Below are 22,812 nucleotides of genomic sequence, written 5' to 3' on the forward strand. Positions count from 1 at the left end.
ATTTAATTCAGTACATTGTTTTTTTTTACATCTAATTAAACTGAAAAGTAACTCGCATTACTTTTTTAAAAAAGTAACTCAAATATTAATGTGTACATTTATGAAGCAATATTTTACTTTACTCGTTACTTGAGAAAAGTATTATTACGTAATGCACGTTACTTGTAATGCGTTACCCCCAACCTTGGCTATGGCTGGTTTCTCAATGCATCCATGAGCTTGTATATTGAAGAAAATACTAAAGAAAAATGCAATATGTGACAACTTGCTAAACAATGGTAGATTCGACATGCCATACGATCCTTTAGGTTTGAAAAATGTATTTAAAGGGGACATTTCACAAGACTTTTTTAAGATGTCACATAAATCTTTGGTTTCGCCAGAGTACGTATGTAAAGTTTTAGCCAAAAATACCATATAGATTATTTATTATAACATGTTAAAATTGCCTTTAAATGCAAATGAGCTGATCTCTGCACTAAATGGCAGTGCCGTGGATGGATAGTGGAGATTAAGGGGCAGTGTTATCCCTTTCTGACATCACAAGGGGAGCCAAATTTCAATGACCTATTTTTTCATATGCTTGCAGAGAATGGTTTACCAAAACGAAGTTACTGTGTTGCTCTTTTTCGCACTTTCTAGATTAATACCAGCACTGGGGACCCAATTATAGCACTTGAACATCGAAAAAAAATCTGATTTTAATGATATGTCCCCTTTAAATTATAACAAAATATACCTCAAAACTGAAAATGATATTCTTTCTGGGAAAATAAAGCATCTTGACAGTCTCTCTGCTATCTGCATCAACCTTAAACTTTGACTATACATAACTGTTTGAAGTATTAAAATCATCCAGTTATTGCAAACCATTGCAACATGCACATTTGTGATGCTTTGATCATTTAGATCTTACATCAAGATGCTTTATTATTAACTAAAGCAGTGCAATACGTAAGACAACATCTCAATGCATACAGACACTGAACTACCTAAACAACACAGAGCAATAGACTTTACTAATTAGTTTAACCAAAAACCTTACAGCTTTAATGAATGCACCCTCAGAAAAACGGAGTTGTTTGCATGAAACTATCTGCTATAATTCATTTGGAACGAGAGGAACAGATGGAACGGATCGAGCAGGCAGAGGAGGATTAGGGAGGCTGATGCCCCGAGGCCTCGCAGGACCATAAACCGTCATGCAATGGACACAACCATCAACCAACAGCCGAGCTAATAGAACATTGATTTGGGCAACAGTGCCAATCCTGCTGTGAAACAGATAAAAGCCAAGCGGCCTCAGAACCATGGATCCTCAAAAAGGCAGCCTGACCTTTGAACAAGCTTATACTGCAGGTCTCAAGTCTATGTGTTTTCTTTATCAGGTGGCACAGATAAGTGGATGAGGAGTAGATTTGTAACAGTATGGCCACTATAAAGACCTTACTATCCCATTTCTGCTCTATAGTCTACAGATAAATGTCACATATACTTCTGTGCATCAAACACTGCACTTCTTTACTAGGGCTGGGCGGTATGATGATATTTACCTTTAATTGCTTCATACAAAAGGTCAGATATCCTTGCTTCCACAGAAACACAAAAGATAATTGTAAAGGCATGCTGGGATAACATGGATCATTGGTTTTTTCACATGCAGGTCATGTCAACCGGAGTACTTCATGACTTTAAAGAAAAAGAGTTACAGCATGAAATAAGAAATCTAAGTTCATGCACATTTTTTTAACATTTTAATATTTCTACACTTTGTAAAGAAAAATAGTGTAAAAATAAATAAATAAAGCATTTTTACTAATGGTCTTGGATTTTGAACCACACTCTATGAGTGCAGCTATCATCTAGGATGAGTCATGATAGTTTTATGTTAACATGTGTCTCAACAGAGATTAGTTGTTGTCTGTTGCCAAGCAACGTCTCATCTTCTCATATAAAAATAGCAGTACTAATACTACTGAAATATCTGCATGGATATCAGACTTATAATTCACTTGTAAAAAATTATTTTTGTATTCCAAAATTCACTAGTCTATCCACCTTATTTTCGTACGCGAAAGTAAATTATGTGACTTATTTCCCTTCTTTTTTGTGCGAGAGGTCCGTTTCAATAGCCAGCCGGTAGAAAACAGTGTCGTGGGAGCATGCATAAAGCATGATTAAAAACTGTTATGGTAAATATTTACTACACCCGCCATGTATGAACCAGTGTGAGGATGAAATTAAGAAGTGGCTTTATATGTCATATTAAGATATATTCAATCATTTTGTGTTGTTGCTCGTAGGTGAAGGGTCTTCAGTGCGCAAATATAAAAGCACAGATACCAGTATTAATGGGAAAGTCAGTCAGAGTGTTTGTACATGGAATAGACCAAGACTTTTAGACTTTTTTTTTTTACCTTTTCAGGGGATGGTTTAAAATGTCACAATTGATCCTTTGGTGTGAGTTTTTTTTTAAACGTCAATTTTTAATCGACTCAGTTTTTATGGCGACACCTCAAGCTTTACGCGATCCGACAATCAGCAGCATCTTTCTCATTCAACACATTGTAAGTTATTTGAACATAATAAACATATTAAACTGTTACATGTATTCAGTACTGTTTTTGTTTTATGAAAATATTATTATGCCGTATACATGAGCTTATAAAATTATTTGCTTATTAATTTTTTTTTCATTTATTACATAACAACAAAAATAGCACAAACACATTAAAGGTGCAGTGTGTACATTTTAGTGGCATCTAGTGGTGAGGTTGCAAATTGCAACCAACGGCTCAGTCCACTGCTCACCTCTCGCTTTTGAAACACATACCGTGTGTCTCAATCAGCTCCCTTGTTCAGTAGTCAGGGCACTGATCAGGGAGTCGCCCATTTTAAGGGCTGTCTCAATCGCAAAATCCGTCCAGTGCACTGGAACGTTCGTTCCCTAAAAATTCCCACAATGCAACGCAAAAACCAGTGAGCATCGATGGTCCCTATGTTCCCTAACCGGAAATCACGTGACCTTTTCTGAAGCTCGCCAACCGAACATCACGTGATCCAACTCAATAAACTTTATGAAATTTTACAGAACTTTTATAAAGACAAACGTTTGTTTTAGTTGTAAATATAAACACACATTGCTACACAGTAAGGAACCACAATCTACTCAATATTTAAAGTAATAATATTTATTTAAAATTGTAAATATATTTATTACATTTAAAATGTAATTATATGCCTCCAATTTTATGCACAGATATGTAAGAGAATAGTGACAGCATTTTTCACAATGTACTGTTTCTAAAATTAAGTCAGAGAGATGTTGGTTTTGCCGGTTGTTGATGAGTAACAGCTGTGAGTGATTACAACGCGCTTAAGCAGCCACGTGACAGAAAAATAAGTGAACATTGTCCCAATGTGAAGTGAGTTAGGGTCCTTACCAGTGCCCGAACCTGTGTACACAATATACTGATTCACGACCCCGGGAGCTAGGGAACGAATTGAGACACACGGATAGAGAAGCTACAGTAGCCTCCACCGGACTTACATGTCATCACCGGAGACAACTTAGTAAAAAAGTTTGTACGTTAAGAGCTTCAGTAGAAACATGGCGGCCCAAAATGGCGACTTCCATGTAAGGTGACCCACGCTGTATGTAGATAAAAAATTTTATTTAATTTATTATTATTAATTTAATGAATTCCTGTACATCCCAAAGCCAGGGGACGCTCTCGTGCCGAAACTCCCTTTGTGCCACAGAAGAAGTAGCATTACAAAAGCTATTCCAGGAAATGTCTATAGGAATATTTATATTGCTGTTCTTCAAATTGTTTCAGGTATTTTCATGATAATAAAGAATATTTCGAATGATTTTGTTTAACGAGTGTTGCTTTTTTAAATGCATGTCGTTATTATAAACGACTCAGACTCAGAATGATTCTGAATCAATTTCAGAGGCATTTTTAATGGGACATGCGATTAACCGTTGCAGCCCCACAATTAATCGTCATAATCGGCAAAGCCCCAAACAGGCAAGTGACCAAACCACGGCCAATATTGTAAAATGTGGACCTGACATCATAAATAAAATAAGATTTTTCACTGTATGGGACTGCGACATGAATGCTATAAATAAGATTGGCCCTATTCGCTTAACGTCACAACCTCATAACTTCTAAGTATATATTCAACCTCCACTTTTTATTCTCATCAGCACTATATAGCTATAAAAATATGACCGGTGAGTGAAAATAATTGCCACATGGCTATCTGGAAGCATTCACTGTTATTCCAGTTTGCTGACAATGTCAATATTGCCTCTCTTGATCCCTTAAATTAATCTGAAAGCACGCAAACAATTTTCTCAATTTGAGTTTTTCTGGTCTGAACAAAAAGACCACATATAGCTCTATTTATAATACATATTATTTCAGAAACACCACAGCAACATTGCACTGTCGTGCATTTTTAAAAACAGATACAATCAAGTTTTTGACAGCTTTTCCCTGTGGGAATCTGACTTATTAAAGCTAATATGTCCTTTTCCAGGTCAACTGCCTGTCTAGCTTGTGGACAATATAGCGGATCACCAGCCAGACTCTGCCTTTATGGGGAAGCCGTCTGTTATTGCTGTTAAAACTTGTAAAGAGCCGTAGCCCTTACAAAAAGCTCTTGTAGCGACTTGCTATTGTAAGGCTAGCTGAATTTTTTCATCTGTAGACATGCCAGGCCTTAAAAATATTGATGATTCACACACTGTAAAATAATGTGGTTTGGAAGTGCTGGTTGTCGTGACTAATTAAAATTATTTTGTACCGAAATTTCATAAAACCAGAAGTTTAGAAATAACTGCAGAACAAATCTTAAGAGCATAAATGCGTGAAGCAAGTTTTTGTGTAAAAGATTTATAAGAAGTTCACACGATGGTTGTTGGATGAATCATTTAAATCTGGGCAGGGTGACCTGTGTAATTGGTTTTAGTGAACTGTGTAGTTTGTGGTTGTTTCAAAATTGCAACTCTGGGCATAAGGGTCATACAAAGAGTTATTACAACTGTTCAGCTTCAGCAAGAACTAATCCTGCCATGAGGGATCTGGAGTTCAGTTGAAATACGTTACACATAATACACATTTCTGCAAAAGGAATGGGAGAGGATTTTAATGCAGCACATTCTGTATACTATTAAAGAGCTTGAGCTGTGCACTCTTGAAAATGAAGGTGCTTAAAAGGTTCTTCACAGCTTCTTCAAAGTACCAATCAGTCAAAGGTTCTTAAAGGGATAGTTCACGCAAAAATAAAAATTCTGTCATCATTTTCTCATCCTCATGTTGTTCTAAACCTGTATGAATTTCTTTTTTCTGATGAACACAAAAGAAGATATTTGAAATAAATGATGGTAGGCACACAGCTGCCATTAACAGTAGGAAAAACAAATACGATGGAATTCAATGGGTACCGTACCATAATTTATCAAAAATCTTTTTCATCATTTATCACAATATTTCCATATTTTGCAGGGCGATTTGACAAAAAAATGTAATCTATTTTTTTAGAACATTTGACCAATTCACGATTAGATTATCAATTTTTTTTTTACTAGTCGACTTAAAACATAACTACAACAATACTGCAGTATATTAAAGCAATAAGCCCCAAGAAGCAGTGGGTTACCAGTGCATTTTTTAACAGCTAAGGGGCGTTTTTAGGCTGTTATAAAATTAACTGTAACCCCACTGCTTCGCGGGGTTTATTGCGTTTATAAAACGGTTACTTCATATGCATAGCAGGGTTTCATAAAATTAAACACAAACAAGTTGTAATCATATTAGTACAAATATTACTCTTCCGCCAAACAAAGTAGTTCCTCAGAATCAAGTGTGGCTGCAACAGAGCGTAGTTCCCAACAAACACAGACGCAGCAAAGACACAATGAAAATATTATTAAAGACTGTGGTGTTAATTTTTATAAATCAACATTCATCTAATTTATACATTAACATTTATATCGTGCAACTGTTGAAGTGATGATCAAATATGCTTGGAAGCATGCTTTTTTTAAGTTGCCACCCAGTTTTAGTTTAATGCCTTACAGAAAAATTATCTTCTTTAAATAAACATAAAATATCAAATGAAAGAACAGACGTATTTTATCACGGTTTAGAACGCGTTTCAACCAATCAAAATGAAGAACCAGAACTGCCCGTTTTATAAAATAACATTCTTTTTATAATATGCAAGAACACCTGGTTGAAGAAACTATAGTTCTAATCCAAGTGCACTAAAGAAGAGTTATCAACATGTTATAAATATAAAATTTATTCACTTTTTTTAAAATAGTACAAAAGGTCATGGGTTGGAACACAGGGAACACACATACTATTAATGAGCACCAATTATCCGATTTACATTTTTTCATTTCCTTTGGTGTGTAAGTGTATTAGTTCATGTTAACGATGTGCAAAAGGCAGTGCCGGCCCGAGCCTCTTAGGGGCCCTAAGCAGAATTTGTTTGGGGGCCCCCCTCCCACCATTGTTTTATTAAAAAATAAAGAAATTACAAACATTTATAAAAAGAACAAATTTGCACATTAAGTAAGGTCTTAAATTAGCATTAGGTTCAGAAATCAAATCAAATGAATCATAACACTGTCTTTATTGTATGAATTAAATATAATTATTATTTTTTAGAGCTACTGAAGGGATTGTCTCTTTGTCTTGGATTGTTTGATTAACATTAATGACACAGACTTAAAGGGGTCATAGCGTAAAAATCTTTTTTCATGTTTAGGTGCTATAATTGGGTCCCCAGTGCTTCTATCAACCTAGAAAATGTAATAAAGATCAACCCATTAACTTTGTTTGGGTAAGCCATTTTCTGCAGTGACCGGCACCTGCGCAAATCGTCAATTCACGCGAGGTGTCTATATTGCGCATAACTCAAAAGCTAGCACTACAGACACACAGCAGTTGTCTGCAAATCAGAATTTTCTTGTCTTGAATTATTCATTTATTCATTCGTATTCATTTACATTACTTGTATAAGTTATTTAAATGTACAAAAAAAAAACACGATTGGGGGCCCCCTGATGGCCGCGAGGCCCTAAGCAGCCGCTTAGTTTGCTTATGCCTCGGGCCGGCCCTGGCAAAAGGTACACACCCCAAAATAAATTATGACACGAGTTATCGTCTCCAACGTAAATCTCTTTTCTTGGACTACAACAAACACACGGATTGTAGGCAACAGTTTACTTCCTGGGATTGGGGATGTAGACAAGACCGACATTATCAGAATTCATCCCGCTTTGGACTCAGCCTGTAAGTTAACTCCTGTTAGCATTGCATTGTGAGAGAATCTTTCAAACATGGTAAGGAGCGTCACATTTCCGACTGACATCAAAGGTATTCAGGCCAATCACAATGTACAGATTAGCTGGCCAATCAGAGACACAGCGCTTTTCAAATCGATGAGTTTTGTACAAAATCAGTGCGTTTCAGGAAGAGAGGGAAATCTGGAGCTACAAAATGTATGGTATGTGGAAAATAATGTGTTTTTACCATAAACCGCACAAACACATTTTATTATACCACATACACAAAATAACATTGCTTTTAGCAATCAAATAGGTGCACTTTAAAACCTATACTGTATACCTTGTACTGCACTGTAAGTTGCTTTGTATAAAAGCATCTGCCACATGCTTAAATACATATAATCTCACATCACGTCACAATTCAACAATTATTTCTCTTTTAAAGGCATAGCGGAAGATTTTCTTTTTCTGGGTGGATCATCAAGACTATTGGTCATCCAAGTTGTCAATCATTCTGGTGATGTGTTGACGTAATAGCGTCGTACGTGCTCGTCCCTAGCTTCGCTTACTGCACATACACACTTTCAGATGTATATTTGTGGTGGGCTACGGTTTCATTCATTGAAGCTCGCGTTCTCACCGTGTTTTCTCAAAATGTATGAGGGTCTCAAGAGATAAAGTGTCTACGAATTGTATGACAAGAAGAGAAAGGTTTTGAAGAAAGAAACAAGACCAGAGTGTTTTTGGGAGACTATTTCACAAGCTGGTGTGCGCTTAAAGCACAGGTTGGGCTTCCCACGCGAAGTTTCTACTCGACAGGTAAAGTTTGGTAGCCTGGTCCAACCAGACTCTCGTACATTCATTTCATTTGTAAAGAGAGTCTGGCCACGCTCCATTGCAAAGCGTTACTTCCATTAAGGAAGGTCCTCTGTTGAAGTTTAAAACTATTGGATCTGCCCAGAGTCACTCAGGATCTGCCATAGGCGATCGCTAACGTGTGGTCGTGACGTATATCATGCACCGAAACCGTCCGGAAACAACAAGTCAGAATAATCAGACAAACAAAACTTAGCAAACCTGGTTCTTGCTCCGGCTTTAACTTCAGTATATTCGGCAGTTTTGCAACAACGGACCGAATAGCTTTTCTCACATCTTTCTCCGCTGCCATTACTGAACTACAACTCAAACTGACGCACGACCTCAACGTCATCGTTCTTAGCCACCCCCATCTGTTCGCTGATTGGTCCTGCAGATTTTTGCAGGAGAAAACAAAACTCTACTGAAGCGAAATTAAAATTAAGCGGAAGCACGTAGGAGGGCGGAGCCAGGCTAAAAGTTTGGCAAGCTATTTGGAGAAATCCATTTAAAATCACTGCTAGTAAAAGTTGATGTAAGCTATGATTAGCGATGCTAGCCCTGGCACAAGTCACGAACTCTGCAGACACGGTAAACATGCCGACAGCAACTTGTAAACAGAGCGAAGAGAAGAACTAGGCTCGTGCACGCTCTCTCTCTCGTGCACACTCAAAAATTCTGGAAAATCTTCCGCTACCTTTAACTATTCATAACATTCTCCTATGATTTGTTTAAAATTTATTTCGATTTTTCATTCATAATTTTATCAATAATTAAAAAAATGTATGCTATGAATGGCTTCTTTTACCATTAATCTGTTCAAACAAGTCATTAGTTTGCGAATCATACATTTCTGGTAAATAAAATTTAAATCGGGTCAGTCCGTAAATTCGAATTCATGCAAAAAATAGCCCAACCCTACTTTTCCTACTATGGAAGTCAATGGTTGAGGCAGCCGTGTGCTTGCCATCATTTATCAAAATTTTCCTTTCTGCCAATTATCTGTAATCTTTACAAGAAAAAAAGGGTATGATTTAAGCATCTTCGCAAATGTGTTTTGCTCAATTGCTAGAGCATTAGCAGTCCACAAGGTCATGGGTTCAATCCCGAAAGCGCACATACAGATAAAAAGTGTACCTTGTAATGCACTGTAAGTCGCTTTGGTTAAAAGCCTAATGCATAAATGCAATGTAAATTTGCATTTCTGCACCCAGTATGTTGTAATTTATCACATTTTAAAAATCTAAATAGGGTGTGATCAAATTACTTCAACTCACTGCTCATTCAAATGAGACGTCACCTTCTCAACACATCTGCATTTGGAGAACAAAGCCAATTAGTGCACTGTTGGAGAGATGTCTCCAGCTACACCACTTGTCATCAGAGTTGTTTACTGCACAAGTGAGGCCGAAAATAACACGAGTCACGTCACATCCAATCACGCAGAGAAAATCAGATACATACTTAGCAGCGGTGATTTGAAGATGAACAGGAGGTTAGGCCGCCCCCGGACAAAAAGGTTTCAATCCATTCCTATTTATAGCAGATGCCAGCAGTTGGGGGCAAAGCCTGTTTGTGTGAGCTAGAAGAACAAAGCACAGATTACATGTGATTCATCTTCTCATGTTTAAGAGGCAAACCCCTGGCTCCCTGTACTGTGACTCCCCGGAGAACAATTTTCCCATTGGCTGTGTGCCTCTTCAAACAAAGATCCTGCACAGTGACGCACCATCAACGTGCACTGGAAGCTGTTGAAATATCAAAGAGAGGCAAAGTGGCATTTATAAGATCTGACGTGATCTGAAACTATATTTGGACTGATGATACGTCAAGCATTTATTTACAGTGCATTATATTGGTTTTAAAAATACTGCTGATACTGCAAGCCATCTTCGAGATGCCACGCACGCTTTTTCCAAAAATGTCTCAGTCGGGTTGAAGGGTTCTGTACTTCTAACATCCACACAAACTTTCTGTTGCACAAACAGAAGCAGTGGTTCTCAAACTGGGGGCCGCAAGATGATGCCAGGGGGCCCCATTTTTATGACATTTTATAAAAGAAATTAATTAATCATACATTCTGTGTCATTAAACCTAAAAGAAATAAGGCTACCAACAAACAGCACTACTTTGTATAATTTAATATGTTTTGTTTGATTAAAATGTTGCGGTTTAGAACACATTTGTCATTACTTTTCCTTTAGGGGGGCCACGAAGGAAAGCTCCGTACACACGGGTGGCCGCACGTTGAAAAAGTTTGAGAACCACTGCTGTAAAGCATGGTGATACAATGGGGTGTTTCCTATTTTAGGAATAAAACAGGATATCATTTTAGGAAAGCTGTCATTGAGAGCTGTGTATCGCAAGTATTTTGTGATATGGTATGTATAGGGTACATGGGTTGCAATGCAATATGTTACAATACTGTAAAGCAAGAAATACATTGGAGTATTTCCTATTTTAGGAATATAATACAATATAATTTTAGGAAAGCTGTCATTGAGAGCACACCAACATATGCAAACCTTATCAAAAAAAAGTGTGGTGCGCCCCTATGCTAGTGGGTGAATCTCGTGAAATTAGACTTATGAGGTGTCATGAAACATTTTGATAAAAAAGACGCATACAGTTACAAACATCTCTTCATGTACTATTTTGCACATGATTTCAAATGACATCATAAAAACTATTTTTTTTTCATTACCGCAATGTGCCCACGACTGGATTTGGGATTGACATGGAAATATTTAAAATAAAAAAAATATAAAAAATAAAAAGCTTCAGTCCATGTTATACTATAAACATTTACTTAAAGAAACATTTGGTATTTGATGATCCTTAGTAAATGGAGAGGCAATAATAAGGAATATAAATGTGTCCAAGACCAATTTTCTCATCCTCCGCAACAATTTTCAATTATTGTTTAAGCCCTCAAGGAACTAACATTTTCAAAAAAACAAAATTGTTGGAAGGGACATAATTGACTGTGACACTCAAGATGGCTACCAGGGATGCAGTTCTTATTTTTTTCTCTCTAGATAAAAGTTGAAATTTTGTTTGCCATAGTATCTAGACAACTTTTTAGTCCTCATTACCGAAACATAAGTTTGTAAGTGCATATATTTAATGCAATATTATGTTAGGGTAATGATAATTTTTGATAATGATAATCTTAAAAATGTAAATAATTCTATAGGAAATATTCTTTAAATCAAATTATAAAATATTTAGTATTACCGTAAAATACAGTATTGCCAAACAAAAATCACGATAATCTGCTGTATCTGTATTGTCTTACACCCGTACTTTTTACAGTATCTCTTGAAATTTTGCAGACTCCAAAATAAGCAATATTTTCTGTAAGTGGTAACAAACCACAAATACATCCATAGTAATAAAGTGTGGATGACTTTTATGGGTTTCATTTCAGAACAGATTAACATCTAAGCAACTAACAAAAAGAGCCCTTTAACCAAATTAAATCAATCGGAGTGCATTTATCTTAAGCTTTATTTTGCCGATCAATATACTACTGCTGCTACGCCTAACAAATTCTCTTAAGTACCAAATGAGTCCAAGAGAGTTTTTAATGCTTTATCTTATCAGGCAGATCACTTTCTGTGTGACCTAATATTGAAATTGCACATCTAAGCCTGCGACAAACCTTTTAAAGATTTATGACAGGGTGTCTAATAAGGGCCTCGAAAGGACAGTGTACAGATAAACTAAAACTGATCAATAGCGAGCCACCAAAAGGAACAGACACAAGCACAATCTCAGCCTGTGATTTAAAGTCCTAAACCTGCACCAATAGAAGTGAAATATTATCAGATACTCCCCAGATGAATACAAAAACCCAAATCCTAAATGTAGCAGTTAAAGCAGTTAAATCCTTTACACAGCTCATTTTACACCTCACTTGGTCTTGATCTAATGGCTGCCTAACCACCTGAATCAAAGTGGCAATGATATTACGCAGCGCCTGAAAATAGTTCCCTTGCTATTGAAAGTAAGTAACCAAGGGACTATTTTTGGGCAGTGCGTAATATCACCACACCTGCTGCAGCCATGTTACAGTAGCAAAGTCCTTGATTATTGTGCCAGATTATAGTTCTGTGTATAGGTACTAGGACCTACGTTGTAGCATTGATGGGGGTAGATAGACAGCACATAGCCTATATGGTGTAGGTTCTACTACGCGATACCATAAATTAGGCTTAAGGTAAAACCACACCACTACTATAAATGAAGGCACTTTCTTAAAAGCATTTCTGCATTTTTACTTCAGTCCCTGCCAACTCATGAAACTCAGCATTGCTGTATTGTAAATATTGTTGACTCTTGCATGATAAATTGCTTGTGATGTTTTTCATTTATGCTTTGAACCAAAGCTAACTAAATTACTAAATGTAAATGTAATCATAGGATTCATAAAACTGTCACTGTGCTTTACATGGCCACACACCAGGCACGGATGAAGTCTACAGATATTGTTGAAGTGATATAGTCGAATAAATCTTTGGTGTCCACAGAGTAAGTATTTGAAGTTTTAGCTGAAAATACCAAATAGATAATTTACTATAACATGTTAAAAATGCCACTTTGTAGGTGTTAAGGGCGATTTATAGTCGTGCGTAGGTTCTACGGCGTAGCTACGGTGTAGTCTATCCGTAGCCTGTGCGTAGCTCTGGGTAGCCTTACGCGCACCTCGCAAAAATTTTAACAGCGCGTCAGATCTACGCGGACCGCGAGCGCTGTGATTGGTCCACCAGAACCCCTCCCGTCAGGTAAAAAAAACTGTGTCATAGGTATTTCCGTTTGTGACGATGAAAACAAAGATGAGCCAACTTGAGGAGTGATTTAACTCAAACTGCATCAAAAGTCGCTGTTTATTTACTTCCATCATTGCTGGTCTTCTCAAATTATACACAACAAGTTGCTGTTTCTTCTTCGTTTGTGGGTTAACTTGCCAAGCTTCTTCTTCTCTGACGGTCGCGTTGCTACTGTGGTTACACGCGTGGATAATGCCCACCAGCGGTCGCGCGTGTGTTTGCACATCAACAAGGAAGACGAGGCAAAAGTATAAATGAAAACCGACGCGGAACCTACGCCGTCGCTGCTACGCTGCAGGACCTACGCACGACTATAACGAGCCCTTAAACAAAAATGTGCCGTCATGGGTGTGTCCCTTAAAATGCAAATGAGCTGATCGTTGCACTAAATGGCAGTGCCGTGGTTGGATAGTGCAGATTAAGGGGCCGTATTACCCCCTTCTGACATCACAAAAGGAGCCAAATTTCAATTACTTATTTTTTCCACATTCTTGCAAAGAATGGTCTACTAAAACAAAGTTACTGGGTTGACCTTTTTCACATTTTGTATGATGCTAGAAGCACTAAGGACCCAATTATAGCACTGAAACATAGAAAAAAGTCAGATTTTCATGATATGTCCCCTTTAATAAATAAATACATGACGAAATGTGTTGTGCTGTGCCTGTGACTACCAAAAAGCGTAGTGGTAGGAGTAGCGACTTCTTTTATCGAGGGCGCTCAATGTGAAGTTCGTCAACACATGTATGTAGCCCGACATGTGTGTGGTTTATAATTTCAAAATATGTGTTCTGTGCGTCGAGTGATCCTATGTGCATCACGTGTCTTGTCAAAATAAGTGCCTGCTGCAGATGCGTCTAAAGGGTTTATTATAAAAGAGACGCTCGCGTTTGCCAGATACTCACATAATCTCATGCGTAATCAGAGTTTACTGTTAAGGGAGTGTCTTGCGTGTATTTTGTGAACGTGAGCATCTATTTATCATAAACAGTTTTGACGCGTGTGCAGCAGGCATTTATTTTGACAAAACACGTGATGCACATGGTTCACATGACGCAACAAACACATATTTTGAAAACACAAGCAACACACATGACACTCCGAACTAGGGGTGACCCCGAATAGTCGAAGATTCGATGCATCGATAGGAGAAGCCTGATTCGACTACCAATCTCACAGTCGAATAGTCGCAGATGTGTTATGAAATGAGGATCATTCAATTTTGGCCGTATATGGGTGCACACATTATCTGATTTCACATATAACAGCTTTCTCACAATATATTAATATACTGCATATTATGATAATGCTGCAAATAATATGTGAAGTAGCAGCTTTCAAAAAATATTTTTAAAATGCGTTAATAAATCCAACAACCCTTGTGACCGGGCTACACGTCCATAAGAGGTTTTTAATAAACCATTGCCTCTTTGTTTCTACATTTAAAAGACAAAGCTGGCAAATGATATTATTCCTTTCGTTCTTTTAATAATTTCTATATTTTATTTTATTTATAAATCACTTTGGGTTATCTGATTTAACTATTTGGCTTGTGTTTTGTTTCCGTGCACTTGAGGCATTTTGCATATTTGTTCTGCACTTTGTAACTTCTGATAGTATAAATGCCAAGTCAATATGATTAAACTTGAAAGTGTAAGAAATGAATGAATGGAAATAATGAAAATTCTGCTCAAAACTACATTTCAAATCCAGACCCTTTAAACCAGCACTGATCTGACTTTTACTACCCATTCCACAAATCCATACAATCCAGGTTTACAGCACACAAAGCATATGATGCATGAAGATACCGTCCCTTCATAAATAATTCACAGCTGTAAGGTTTCCAGCATAAGATCAATAGCAAGCTCTTCTTATTTTCCCATCACAGACAAGTGAGCCAACGCAAACAAAGATTTTATTCATTGGAAAGCGCAAGTTGTACGGCTCGCAACATGTCACGATCCATTTTATTTACTTGACATATGTGCAGACAAGTGCAGACAATAAAAGATGCTGCTGTTCAAGTGCAAGACACTTTGACAGTAAGCAAACAAGAAATGAAGTCGGGAAACCTTGGTCCAAAGATTGATGTGGTTTATTTTTAGATTTGGCTATGACTGGCTCAAATCCAGCTATTTAAGGTAACAGCGGGACTGCTTGCACTTTACACCCCTCTGCTTTCAGACATTACACAAGAGTACAGACGAGGATTAGGCGGTATCTCCGGATCCATGTGTGGTCTTTAAAACCTCACCAACCCAGAGAAGAAACACTATGATGTAGCACATACGGAGAGGTACACAAAAGCCCAAACGTCATTAGCGAAACTGGCCTTTGCAAGCCACCTGTGATCCATCAGCATTCTCAACCAATAATGCCATGTCTGTGAAAATGCCATGTTACTATTATTAGGTTTTAATAATATATCGCATAACAATTGTTAAATCAGCAAAAAAAATCTCACAGCAATTTGTAACTCTTGTACGATTTCATTCAGAAGTTTATTACTGGTACAATCTTTTCAGGGGCTTCATTATTGCCTTTTCTAGTAATAATCGTATGGTTAAGTATAATTCACACGAATCAGACACCTTGTATGTGATGCTAGCATGTTCAGTGTCTCTTTAGTTTGTTTACATGACACTGTATATGTAGCGTATCAAGCAATTGAAGGAATGAACGGAGAGTTGAGCTCTCTTGAGATCTTGCCAGTGCAACACTAGAGCAGAAGCTGTTATGGGTTTCATTGATGCCTTGATGATACTCAGAGGAGCTGAACAGAATGAATATCAGCTGTTAGAAGAAAGAGAAAGATAGAAAGAGACACACGGCTGTCCTTCAAGGCCAAATTTTGATCTGTTGCATATTGTCGGCTGCCCTAAATCCGTCTAATCTTTTGAAGTAATCTTTTGAAGACTAGAAATGCATCTTAGTTACAGATGAGCAATCGGATTGTATCATCAATTCACTTTTGCTAATTATATAAGTGAGGCTATATTAAAGGGGGACATATCATAAAAATCTGACTTTTTCCATGTTCCAGTGCTATAATTGGGTCCCCAGTGTTTCTTTAAACCTAGAAACAGTTCAATCCAGTAACTTAGTTTTGGTAAACCATTCTCTGCAAGCATGTGAAAAAATAGGACTTTGAAATTTTGCTCCCCTTGTGATGTCAGAAGGGGATAATACCGCACCTTAATCTGCACTATCTATCCAACCACAACACTGCCATTTAGTGCAGAAATCAGCTAATTTGCATTTACAAGGACACACCCCAAAAACAGCATTTTGAGCTAAAACTTCACACACGTATTCTGGGTACACCAAAGATTTATTTGGCATCTTAAAACAGTCTTGTGAAATGTCTCCTTTAGTGCATTTGGCAGATGCATTTCTTCAAAGCGAATTACGGTGCATTCACGCTATTAATTTACCAGTATGTGTGCTACCTGGGAATTGAATCCACAACCGTTGGCGCTGCTAAAGCAACTACCTGCCAAATAACGAAATAAATGGACCTGACAAACTGATTTGAGCTGAATTTTTTATAATATGATAATAAAGTGACAATATGAGAGACATTAAAGCGATAGTTCACCCAAAAATGAAAAAATTCAGTCATCATTACTCACTCTCATGTTGGTACAAAAGTGTATACATTTCTTTGTTCTGATGAACACAAAGGAAGATATTTTAAGGAACCAAACCAATCATGAGCCCCATTCACTTCCATAGTAGGAAAAAAGAATACTGTGGAAGTGAATGGGGCTCATAGTTTGTTTACAAACATTCCTGGGAATTCATCTTTCTTCGTGTTCATTAGAACGAAGAAATTTATACAGGTTTGTACCAACATGAGAGTGAGTAAATGATGGCGAATTTTCATTTTTGGGTGAACTATCGCTTTAAACTAGCCCAGGGTGAGAGACCGGTTGCCAGGGACGACCGTCTAAATACAGTACAGTTTAGCAGTTATTACTTTACCAGAATATCTTACATTAATTTAATGAATGACCAATCAGAATGAAGCATTGCAGAGTGCTGGTGGTCTGTCAAATTCATACATGGTTCACTGAAAGCAGACAAAAATACAGATCAGATCGCAAGCTGCATTTGACTGCTATTGCGTCATTGCTCAGTTGGTAGAGCATTGTGTCAGAGCAGCGCAAAAGGTCATGGGTTTGATTCATGCATACTTATGAAAAAAATATACTTTGTTGCACTGTAGGAACATGTGTCTGCCAAATGCATTAGCGTAGAAACTAAATTTTCAGTTTTGTCTTTCACAACACAGTTCAGTGTTTCCCATACATAGGCTCTACTTGGGCGCTGCGCCCAGGTAAATTGCGACCCGCCCAGGTAAAAAAAAATCACTTTACGAATTTCCGTATTTTCTGAACTCGACTGGATGACCCGTGTTTTGGAGAGAGAGAGAGAGAGAGCGCGAAAGAGAGAGCGCGAGAGAGAGAGCGCGAGAGAGAGGTGGGGGTCGGGTGACCGTGAAGATGATGCACGCGTCATAAACTCATCATCCAGCGCGGCAAACTGGATCAACTGCAGCAGCACATACGGAGCAGCCAGGGAACACACTGCGACCAAAATGGTCGCATATGCTTATGTGCATATGTGTTTATAGCATCTAAGTTGGCTTCATTTTGCGTGCAAGCACGTTGTGTCTCTCCGGTTGAGTGTCCGTTCACGTGCTCTCTGTTTCTCAATGAATTGGGCGCGACGCGAAGCAACCTCAGTGTCACATTGTATCCTTTCATGTTTCTGAACTTGAGCAGAGTTTTACCATTAGAGGTCTTTCTTCACTGTGGACGCGGGACCCGTACGGTTCCGGGTTTATATTTTAAATGGTCAGATGGGTCCGGGTCGGTCCTAGTTCATTACTTCGGGTCCCAAGTCTGATTAATATTGTGTGTAAAACCCGAGTCGATCGGAGAACGGCCGTGAGCGCTACCGTGCTAAAGCTCGAGTGCTGTTTTAGCGTGCCTCCGGTTTCTATGGCGATAGCAACTGGCTCTTGTCACGACCACGCGCCGCTTCATTTTCTTTATCCCATTTTTTATTAATCTTACTATTAATAGACAATATCTTCACTAAAATCTAAACAGTTTGCACAGAGATTGTAGCAAAAAGCAGTGCTAATACTGAATGAGCAAAGCTCTAGCTGACTCAAGATATAAAAAACGCAAAGCTGTAATGTAAAGTCTGTCATCGGGACAGCAAGTAGACTTTTAAATCTGAAATAATTAGTGGATTAAGCTTTTTTTAATCGGAAAAAGAGTAATAGAAAGCAGAAGCAGTAAAAGTGCCTATCTTATAGAAGTTATTAACATTATAACATCAGTCACATTTATAATCTATAGACCTGCACTGTCTATATAGGCTATAGTATACATAGTATTGTATATAATTGAGTTTGATAAAAGGGGTCATCAAATTGCTTCATATATCAGTGCAAAAACATAAAGTGTTTTCATGGTGCTTTGACAAACAGTGTCAGCTTTGTTTATGGCAAAAAAAGTTTGGGGTGGTTAGATTAATGAACTATAATGTGAAATTAATACGAATGTTTTATAAATCAAAGTATTGTGTTGTGTCACACATTATTAGTTCTTTGTTACATATATAGTAGACCATTTTTTGTCGGTGGATAATAATGATTGCCCTTTTCACCAGCTACCACCACAAGTAAATTTCAGATCTGTGGGAAACACACTGATATTAAGCCGATGCAAAAGCCTATTAATGTATGTCACTGTCACACTGACACAACACTAATATCACATAATCTAAACTAACACCATGTCACACACACACACTCTTAAAATGGCGCAAAAGCTTTAAAAATGTAATCAAATGAACCATTTAACTATAGATAATGTCTACATTTGTTGCTACCAATATGTACCTTTGAGGTGCTAATATGCACTTTTTGAAAGGGTACCACCCCTGTGACAACTTTTGTGTCTTTTTTTCTGAGAGTGCATGTAAACGCTACATAAAGAAATAAAATAACAAATCTGGGCATTAAATCTGCCTTCCTGGTTTAATTGCTGCTATTCTGATACAAGCGTGAAAACACAGAAGCGAGTGTGAACGTGTTACACCGGCAATAATGGAGAAAATAAACAATGCCAAATGATACTGTCTACTCCCATGGGCACAATTAACTTCACCGGCAGGCAGAGTTTCTCTTATCATCAACAAGCCCTTTTAAAAATAGATTCTCGATGGGCGGCACCCAGCAGGAGATGAACTTTAGTATTAGTGTAACGAGATGCAAGACACACATCACGGTATCACAAGGTATGTTATTCTGCTATTTAGATTGACGGATTTAGGGTCAGCTTCTTAAAAAGTCCGTCCACAAAATTTTTAAGCAAACCAAACTCCAAACTGCATAGCATGTTGCAAAACTGCACGTTTTCCATTTATGAACGTGAATGGTGACCAGGGCTATCACGAAAAATACGGTGAATAATTGTTACTTTGAGATAAACAAGCTATCCCTTTAAGTCCTGTTTATTCATTTACCACTCAGTTAACATAGCCTATTAATAAATGTACTAATCATAAAATAATAGGCTTTTGGAAACCACATCCTGCCCTCTATCAATAAATCTCATAAGGGTCATTAAGCTGTTCTGAGGAAAGATTGGCTCTATCAGTGTGTAATTTCATGTGTGATTTAACCCTGCTGGAAACCTATCCATTATCACACAGCATCAACACGTCGGCCTTTCATTACCAAGAACCTCAATACACAAAAATAGCATCATCCGTAATGACGGACAAAGAGCCTTTACACCAGGATGTTGCCTAAGTGTTGGAGTTATAGTGGAAAGGACACTGAGTCCATCTGAGAAAATGTCTCTTTTGGGAAATGGGTAGATAATGAAACTGCTGTGTCTCCTAGGCAACTTTATCCATTTTTAACTTACATTATTATCAGTTTTAGGTACTCTTTTTAATTACTAGTCTGCGTGTTTTGGAGAAATGCAGACTAAAATTTTGTTGAAAGTTTATCAGTTTCTTCACTCTAAAGAAGAGGTGATGTAATATTGAATAATTTGAATAATAAAATTCAGGGGCGTCAGTTTGTGTTGAAAAGTGGTGGGGACAAAAAATCAGATGAAAAAACATTACAGCAGGACGGGAAAAATATTGAATAACGGCGCATCAAAAATGGGCATAGTGAAGGCCGGTCAACAACACAAAAATACTCAGCATAAAACCCTCAACAATGTCGACTGCACATGTAACAGTCCCTGCAACACCAAATCAACAAAACAGTGCCAAAGCACCATACTGTAGATAACAGCAGCACGTTAAGTAAATGATTACAATGAAATTCATTACATATGTTAACAGAAAACACACTATAAGCACACAACGCAACATATGTGACCCTGGACCACAAAACGTACACTGCAAAAATTATTTTCAAGAAAAATTTTTTATTTTGTATTATTGCCTTGTTTTCAGTAAAAATATCTAAAAATTCTTAAAGGAACAGTATGTAAGAAATGTATATCAATTTATTATAAAATGGCCCTGATATGTCACTAGACATTAAGAAAATCATTTTCACTTCAAATACTTATATCACTGACAACACTGGTCCGGCCAGGATATTGTCATTTAAAAAGTGGAGTTGCAGCCCTCAACTAATGTTTATGTTGTCATGTTGTGTATTGGCCACCAGTTGTGTGATTGCAGTACCAGTTTTAGCCACAAGTTTTGTGATTGCAGTACCAGTTTTGGCCACAATCCTACATACTGTTCCTTTAAATTAAGATGCTTTTTTTGAAAAATACGAAAATAAGTTTAGTTTTTAGACGAAAAATACCAAATTTAAGTGATGGGGTAAGCAAAAAAATTGAGATTTTTTCTTAAACACTAAATTTGCGAATTGGCTGATTTTTTTGCTTGTTTAATGCACAAAATAACTTAAATTTGATAATTTTTGGTCTAAAAACTAGATTTTTGCACATCAAGAAAAAGCATCTTAATTTAAGAATTTTTAGATATTTTACTAAGAATTTTTTTCTTGAAAATCTGACTTTCTTAGTTTTTTGTCTTGTTTTCAGTAGAAACCTCTATTAATTCTTAAATCAAGACGTATTTTCTTTATGAGCAAAATGACTTAAGAAAATAAGTCTAGTTTCTAGACAAAAAAAATATACAATTTAAGTGAATTTGTGCTTAAAACAAGCAAAAATATCTGCCAATGGGGTGAGAAATTTTTGCTTAAATTAAGTGTTTAAGAAAAAAGAAATCTTATTTTTAGATTTTTTTTCTCACCCCATTGGCAGATATTTTTGCTTGTTTTAAGCACAAATTCACTTAAATTGTATATTTTTTTGTCTAAAAACTAGACTTATTTTCTAAGGTCATTTTGCTCATCAAGAAAAAGCATCTTGATTTAAGAATTTTTAGATATTTTTACTGAAAACAAGACAAATACTAAGTAAGAAAGTCATTTTTGCAGTGTAAGTCGCACAGGTATTGTTTGATTTTTCAGAAAATTTTAACCAAATGCTTTCAAAAAGTGGTGGAACAAAATCAGCCATTTCAAAAAGTGGTGGGGACATGTCCCCAGCGTCCCCACCTATGATAAAATTAAAATTAAGGTACTGCCAAGACACATTATAATTGTTTACTGATAAACAGTATCTGAACGTGTATGATTTTACAACTCAGAGTCACATTTACTGGAGACTGACAGCAATCATAATTCATAAATACTTATTCATAGACCTGGATAATTTGAACGATCTGAAATAAGCATATCATCTCTACATATGAAAATGCAACAATTATTATTGAATGACAGGCTCCAGCTCCAAATAAAACCATTTACATGCTTGTCTTTTCAGATTACACCCCAATTCAAGGTCAGAGAGACTAACAAACACACGCCAAAAATAAAAAACCTAAAATAAATAAAATTTCAACAAACCCCTATTACAGCAAAGGCTTGTTCTTGTATAGGCTAACCATATTGTCTTCCAGCCTTACTGAAACCACTATTACTACATAATTTCTACATTAAACCTGTTACAAAAATGATTTTAAGCATTTTTATTGTTATTTTAAATACAGACAACCGCTTTATGCATCACACGTGTAAAATTGCATGCTCCTTTTTAACGTGAACTGCCAAAAACACAGTTCGAATAAGAACAATGGATTTTCCAAAACAAGAATTGAATACATACTCTTAAAAACACGTGGTTTATAAATGTACTGTCGTGTTATTGCGTGTAAATTAAATAATACGCGTTTAAATGACTGGACTAACGCGTCCGTGCGCATCTTGGTACAGTAAAGCAGCGGACATACAGAAGTTGAAAGCGCATATGATGCTCTTCACATACAGCTCGCGTCATCTCCCAACATCAATCACGCGCACAAGACGTTGTACTCACTTCGAATATAAAGCAGAGTTATCCAGGAGTCCACTCCGAATCAGCACCAACAAAGGCTATCCGCGAAGGGAACTCCGTTTATTGAGACCATCTTCGTCGTGACTCTCCTTCTCTCTGACACTGTCCACCGTGAGCGAGCAGATCTGCCCCGAGCGCCGCTGACATCACACGAGAACGCGCAGCGGCACGCTGGTACCCACTTGCGTAGAATTGCCTCAAGACAAACTGAAGCATACGTTCGGTTTAGTTTGACTTCTGCTAGTGTGAAATTGACCCATTCACTTTAAAAAATGAATGTGTAAAACCTGTATGAGATTTGCACAATATTATATTAAGTTCCTATGAAATTTTTTTTATTTATTTATTTGTT

General features: G+C 37.1%; 1 protein-coding gene across 3 annotated transcripts in view; it reads right to left on the reverse strand.

Moving 5' to 3' along the window:
* Positions 1–22,602, reverse strand: part of pkib (protein kinase (cAMP-dependent, catalytic) inhibitor beta) — a 53,583-nt gene extending 30,981 nt beyond the window's left edge. Inside the window, exons 1-2 of one of the 3 annotated variants that reach the window (XM_065256231.2) lie at positions 22,443–22,602; positions 9,632–9,915 (exon numbers count right to left, since the gene is read on the reverse strand). The gene's annotated coding sequence lies outside the window, so the exon portion shown is untranslated. Of the gene's footprint in view, positions 1–9,444; positions 9,467–9,631; positions 9,916–22,442 lie in introns of those variants that run through there. The other 2 variants (XM_065256230.2, XM_065256233.2) reach the window with 2 other exon arrangements.
* Between the last annotated feature and the right edge of the window lie 210 nt (positions 22,603–22,812).

The sequence above is a fragment of the Paramisgurnus dabryanus genome, chromosome 12 (assembly GCF_030506205.2).
Source record: "Paramisgurnus dabryanus chromosome 12, PD_genome_1.1, whole genome shotgun sequence".
NCBI lineage: Eukaryota > Metazoa > Chordata > Actinopteri > Cypriniformes > Cobitidae > Paramisgurnus > Paramisgurnus dabryanus.